The following is a 6822-nucleotide window of genomic DNA, read 5'->3' on the forward strand; positions in this document are numbered from 1 at the left end:
TAACCCATTTATAATAGCATCAAATTTAGAAACAAATTTGGCAAAGAAATATAAAAAGTATTCACTAAAAACTATAAAATATTGTGGAAGAAAATTAAAGATCTAAATAATTAGAAAACCATCCCATGATCATGGGCAGAAAGATTTAACATTGTTGAGATAGCAATATACCCCCAAACTTCTCTATGGATTTAATACAATCCTTATCAAAATATCAACTGATTTTTTTGTAGAAATTAACAAGTATATTCTAAAATTCATATGGAAATGCAAGAGACACAGAATATAATGAAAACAATATTGATTTTAAAAAGTAGGTGAATTCACTCTTCTTGATTTTAAAGTTCACTATAAAGCAATAATAATCACGACATTGTTATACTAACACAAGGATAAACATTTAGAGCAATGGAATATAATCCAGACTTTAGAAATAGACTCACATGTCCATGGTCAACTGATTTCAACAATGGTTCGAAGACCATCCAATAGGGGATGATAATATATGATACTATATGATAATATATTCCCCCAGAGAAGGGGAAATAGGTCTGTTGTTGGGTGTATAAATGACCACAACTAATATGGAGGCAACATGTATCAAAGCATAAACTGCGCATTCCATTGAAACTAGCATCTCACTTTTAGTGACTTATATTAAGGTGATAATTGTGCAAGTTCAAGAAAATTTTTGCTAAAGGATATTGATTACAATATTTAATAAAACAGTGAAAGTATTGAAATAGGATTTATCAATGAGAAGTTTAATAATTATTGAATACTATATGATAAAATAATTTTTATTAATTTACATAATATGCTACACTGTCTCATCTGTTTTTATTACCCATGTCATTCCTCTAACATGTGATACTATATGATCAGGTAATCCATTCCCCAAAATTTCTACAATGGAGAAATTTATGCTTAAAGGAGCTAAATAATTAGCTCCAGATTTAATTCCAAGCAAATAAGCAGATCCAAGCCCTCAATTTCTCTGCGTTCTAAGCCCTGTGCTCTTTTCCAATGTCCCAGAACTTCTGACTATGTGTATATCACTTCAATCAGATTGTATTCAATAAAACTGGCATAATTATCTGAATATGTATAGCTTCTCATTTGCTATTTCTATTAACAAGTATCTACCTGCTTAACTATGAAAATTAGAACTTATTCACCAGTCTGAGATCTAAAAAAAAATGTTGTCTCTGGAATATTGTGGATTTTTATTGTCTCTTAACATAATTTCAAAATTATAATTATTCAAGGAATTTTATAGCTAGAACTAAAACTCTCCATACAATTATTTAAAATAATGTCATAAAATTCCTTTAACAATTATTAAACATATATCAGTTGTCTGAATTATTCAGTTTACCTTCGTTCCACACTTTTTTGCATGTATTTGTTCATAGTTGTGCTAGCCATATGGAATGCCTAAAAGATTGCTGCAGGGGATAACAAAGAGAGCATCTGTAGTTCGGTAGTATAAAACACACCCAGTGATTTGGGCTCTTAAATTTTAGTAGGTAAACCTCACACTAATAAAGATGACTTTCTTCCAAATAATTTTTATATCCTGACAATAATAACTTTTGTGACATTGTAGTTAAATAGAACAAGTTAACTGTACAGTTGCATTTCTATATCTTCAATTTGGAGAAAATTCTGTTATTTTCACCAGTTTAAGATCATACTATTTTGATTAAGTAGAACCTCTATAAATTGACCACCCAAGGGACTGTAACATACTGGTCAATATACGGAGGTGGTCACCATAAGGAAGTAGGCCAGCTGCTTATACGTAATGTGGCACATGTCCAGTCAACTTAAGGAGGTGGTCAATGTAGGGAGGTGGTCAACTACAGAGGTTCTACTGTATTATTAAAATTAAGACACATGTCCTTAGGTTTAGGTTAAAATTGTTTATTTCGATGAAAAAATGAGCATTTGAGACTTCCATAGACCATCTTTTTTCCCAGCAAATTCACCATAGAAAAATCATCAAAACTATCCCATGTCATAAAATTTAACAAAGATCTAATTGAACTCCCTTACTATCAAATATAAATTACCTTTGCAAAGTGTATTCCAGCATGCAACTATCTGTTGAGTTTTCTGAGGACCCTTAATTATATTTGGTACTACTTACATATTCTATCACCTACATAAAATGTTGTATTTTGATAGAACATCACTTGTTAATAGTTTATGAAGTTTTACTGCAGATTTCTCCACAATTCGAGTGTGTAGATACAAGTGTGAGCCTCTTAAATATAAACTTGGGCTACATCTAGGCATTTAAAAAAAATAACAACTTGAAAATCAGGCTTCCCCCAAGCCTCTTTCACAAAGGTAGTAGTTTCACTCATGCTTCTTTCAGTGTGTTGATTTTCTAAGTACCCCAAACTATACTCATTCCCAAAAACTTACTAAGCCTTAAGCAGATGGTCTTAGGATACCTGACATTGGACTCGATTCCCCACGGACTAGGGTCAAGGAGCAGCAGGACTTTGACACTCTTGGTAGTCCTGCCATTCCAAAATTTCCCTGGCCTACTTTGTGGCCGTAGTCCAGTCCTTCATGCAATCTCTGTTTGTGTGTATGCTTTTGGATAACCTAAGCTTCTCATCTCCAAGTGGTGAACAGAAGCGTACGGAGTCAGGTACTATGCTATTATGTACCATTATATTTACTGGACTGCTAACTGATTTCATCCCCCCACTTAGAGGATTTGTACTAAATTCATAAAGATGTTGCTATCGCACGCACATATTCATTCTTTCAAAGCACCACAAATTTATATAAATTACATGATAGTTGTCTTTCTATTCATTGAGCATAAATGTTCAAGCCTATAATTGAAAAGGCTTTCATTAAAACAGTACTGCAAATTTTAATTACAGAAAAATATCTGTGTGCTTGTTTTTAAAGTGAAAAACCAGTAGCCAGTTAGATGCTTGTGGCATTTCTAGTATTTTGAAGACCATGTACATGTGAAGTGGGAGAGATAAAACAGGCTTTGCCAAAACATGCTGAAGATATATTTTCATGCATCAGAATATAATATTTTTGCTCTTGACTTCAATTATTTTTCTAACTTTGCTTAGCTGCTATACTTTTTTCACTGGAGATATAAAGTTCACCATAGTTGCTCTGTTTTCCACAGAAACACATACTTGGGGGCAAAGTATATACAAGCTGCAATACATCAGATGAAAACAAGTAGCCTCAATCTGGCATACTCTCTCTGTGGTTTTTGACATTGATACATTTGTTGTTGTTGTTTTTTCATAAAATAACTTTTTTAGAGATTTTTGGTTTAGAAATTTGCTTCAAGTAGTTGCAAAAATGTCATGTCTAAAAGATAGAGAATCCTATTTAAATGTTTGTATGAATAGCTGCAGCCTTGCCACACCTGAGAGAAGAGTTTTTGGAAAAGGACATTCTCCCTTGTAGGTAATGATCACTGATATACATAATGACTCATTCATTAGCAAATTGTTAGCAATGTATTTACAGGAATTCCCAGGCAAAGAATCTTGTAGAATTGCCCAAGAGATTTCTCAATGTAATAAGTATTATTTCCATGTTTATTTACAAGCTGGTCTTCATGACCTCCAGTAAGAAGAGTATTTGCCTCTCTTAGTTACAATTCCAAAGTACTAAAATTAACTGCATGATCCTTTCCCATTGTCTAATAAATAGCTTAAACCAGCAAAGAAATGTATGAAATAAACACCTTGATTTGTCTATACAAGTATGCATACTAAAGTGATTCAAGTTCTTAAGGTAGTGTAAAGTCTTAAAACTGTAATCCATTATTTCCTCATGGTCCATTTTTAACTCTTAATACCCAATCGTTCTCAGTACCAGTCACCCTACTAAGAGACTTACAAATACCAGTTTATTTAATAATTAGAATACTCTATGCCATCTATATATTCCCATGGAATACTATTCAGCCATAAAAAGATGGTGACTTCACATCTTTTGTACTAACCTGGATGGAGTTGAAACATTCTTCTCAAAAAGTATCACAAGAATAGAAAAGCAAATATCTAGTGTACTTAATACGAATATGAAGCCAGTAGATGATCTGATTCATGCTCATGTAGGAGAAAAATTCATTTCAATTCAAGTTGGGGAAGGGGGAGTAGGAAGAGGGGGAGAGGGGTTTGGGGTGCTCCCACTGAATGGGCACAGTGCAAGGCTGTAGGGCACAGTGCAAGGCTGTAGGGCACAGTGCAAGGCTGTAGGGCATACCTTTTGGGTGTGGAACATAACTGCAGAGGGACTCTAACAAATTCAACTATGATTTGGTTGTTTGTACCCTCACATTAACCTGAAATTTAAAAAAAAAAGTAAATAAAGCAAAAAATAAATAAAACAAAAAACACTCAATTAGGTAAATTCTGTTGTATCCCCAATTACAAACAGAACTGACACAAGGTAAGTAATTTTCCCAAGTTACCCAACTATCACTGGCAGAGCCTGCTACTCACTACTCAGGCCATCCAGCTGTACAGTCTGTGCTCTGAGCCCTGTTCCACATTCCCTCTCAGGTTCTCTACCTCTCCTTCTTATATTCCTCCTTACATCTGAGAACACAAATTCACTGATGAACAAGAGAGAATTTCCTTGTCAAAGAATGAAAGACAATAGAGTAGATAGAAGAAGCATGAGAATGTGAGATCAGGGAAGGCATCATAGTAGATACGTCCTTTTCTTGGTTCATTTGTTTTTGTTTAGAGACAGAGTCTCACTCACTCTGTTGACATGGCCAAAGTGCCCTGGCATCAGCATAGCTCACAACAACCTCAAACTCTTGGGTTCAAGTGATCCCTCCCGCCCCACTCTCCCAAGTAGCTGGGACTAGAGGCTAAAGCAGCAGCTAATTATTTTTCTAATAGAGATGGATCTCACTCTTTCTCAGGCTGCTCTCAAACTCCTGAGCTCAAGTGATCCTCCCACCTAGGCCTCCATAGCTATGTACTTTAAGACTTTGATTTGGCAGAATGAAAAAGAGAGGACATGACAGGTGTGAAAGAGTGTATGCAAAGGCTTAAAGATGGGACTGCAAAAAGGACACAAGTGGCAGTATGCCATGAGGATAACGTTTGGGGGAAAGAGGGAGTTTAGGAATTAGGAATTAAAATTCTAGAGGAGCAGTGTGACATTTACAATACATATATATACAACTACAATACACACATGTGTGTACAGTGTCTTCATTTGTTTAAATCTATATCAAAGACACTGTATTAAATCACTGATTTACTAATACATCAGAAATAAATAGGGTGTTTGTTAAAATGATACAGTAGATTTCTAGGCCCTATCTCCTAAATGATAAATGCTAGATAATTTTCTTCAGTTTTATTAATTCCTTCCCAATTCTTTCACTCTACTGTTATTTGGAAATTGTTGAAACTTAATAACTCTTCTAGCTTTATAATTTTAAGATCTCTATATTTAGGGAATAATACGGAGAATTCTGGAGATGAGAATTTGACATAAGTTTGATGAGATTATAAAAGAAGGCTGAGCATAGGGGAACATAACTGCAGAGGGACTACACTTGTAATCTCAGCACTTTGGGAGGCTGAGGAGGGACAATCACTTGAGGCCAGGCATTTAAGACCAGCCTGAACAACATAGCAAGACCCCCATCCCTATGAAAAAAATTAAAAATTAGCCAAGCATGATGGTATACTCCTGTAGTCCCAGCTACTCTGAAGGCTGACGTGGGAGAATCACCTGAACCTGGGAGTTGGAGGTTGCAGTGAACTACAATAACAACATTGCACTCTAGCTACTCTGAGTAACAGAGTAAGACCCTATCTCTGAAAAATGAAAAAAAGAAGGTTGAATTAAGTTTCTAAAAAAATAAAATTAAAGAAGTTGTATTGCATATATCCTAGCTACTACAAAAAGCCAAAGCTATTAAAAACTGTTATCATTCCTAACATATATTTTTATATAAATCTATAAAGTCAGGCTGACATTATTGTTTAAGAACAAAGGAAAAATATGCTATAAAACTGTGTTATTTTGCATATCATTGGAAAAAATGAATTAACTTAACTGTCTAAACTTTGTATTTATATATTCAATCCATGACATTTTGTTACACATCACCTAAATTTAAAAAAAATAATAACTCATTACATTTCAATACATTGGCTTACTTAAAATAATAATTTTACTTAAAAAATAATAATAATTTTACTTAAAAAAAATAATAATTTTACTTAAAAAAATAATAACTCATTACATTTCAATACATTGGCTTACTTAAAAGTTTTTTATTTTTTATTTCAGAATGTTAGGGTGCCCATGTTTTGTTTACATACTTTGTTTTTATGCAGATTGATCAAAGTTTCACACTTAAGTGTGCCTTTCACCAGAGAGTGTGCACTGACTGTACCCAATAGGTATGAATTTAGCCATTCCTCCCACAGCCTCCCCCAGCTTGATTTTCATTGAGATTTACTCTCACATGTCCACTTAAGTGTACAGTGATTAGCTCCAATTTGGTGTTGAATACATGTGTTTGTTGCTTCATTCTTGTGATGTTTCACTCAGAAGAATGGTTTCCAGTGCCCTCCAGGTTGTCGACAAAGAAACTAGCTCACCATTTTTTTTTTATTGACTGAGAAGCCACTCAGCATGTATGTTTAACATAATACTGTGTATCTATATTTTGCAAAGATGTCTTAAGAGAAAATATGTGTAACAACTATATTTAGTGCTGTATTACACACATATTCTCAACCTAGACCTGATTTTGTCAGTGAAAATGTGACTTAATGAGCACTG

The sequence above is a fragment of the Otolemur garnettii genome, unplaced genomic scaffold, assembly GCF_000181295.1.
Source record: "Otolemur garnettii isolate 467f Iridium unplaced genomic scaffold, OtoGar3 scaffold00137, whole genome shotgun sequence".
Lineage (NCBI taxonomy): Eukaryota > Metazoa > Chordata > Mammalia > Primates > Galagidae > Otolemur > Otolemur garnettii.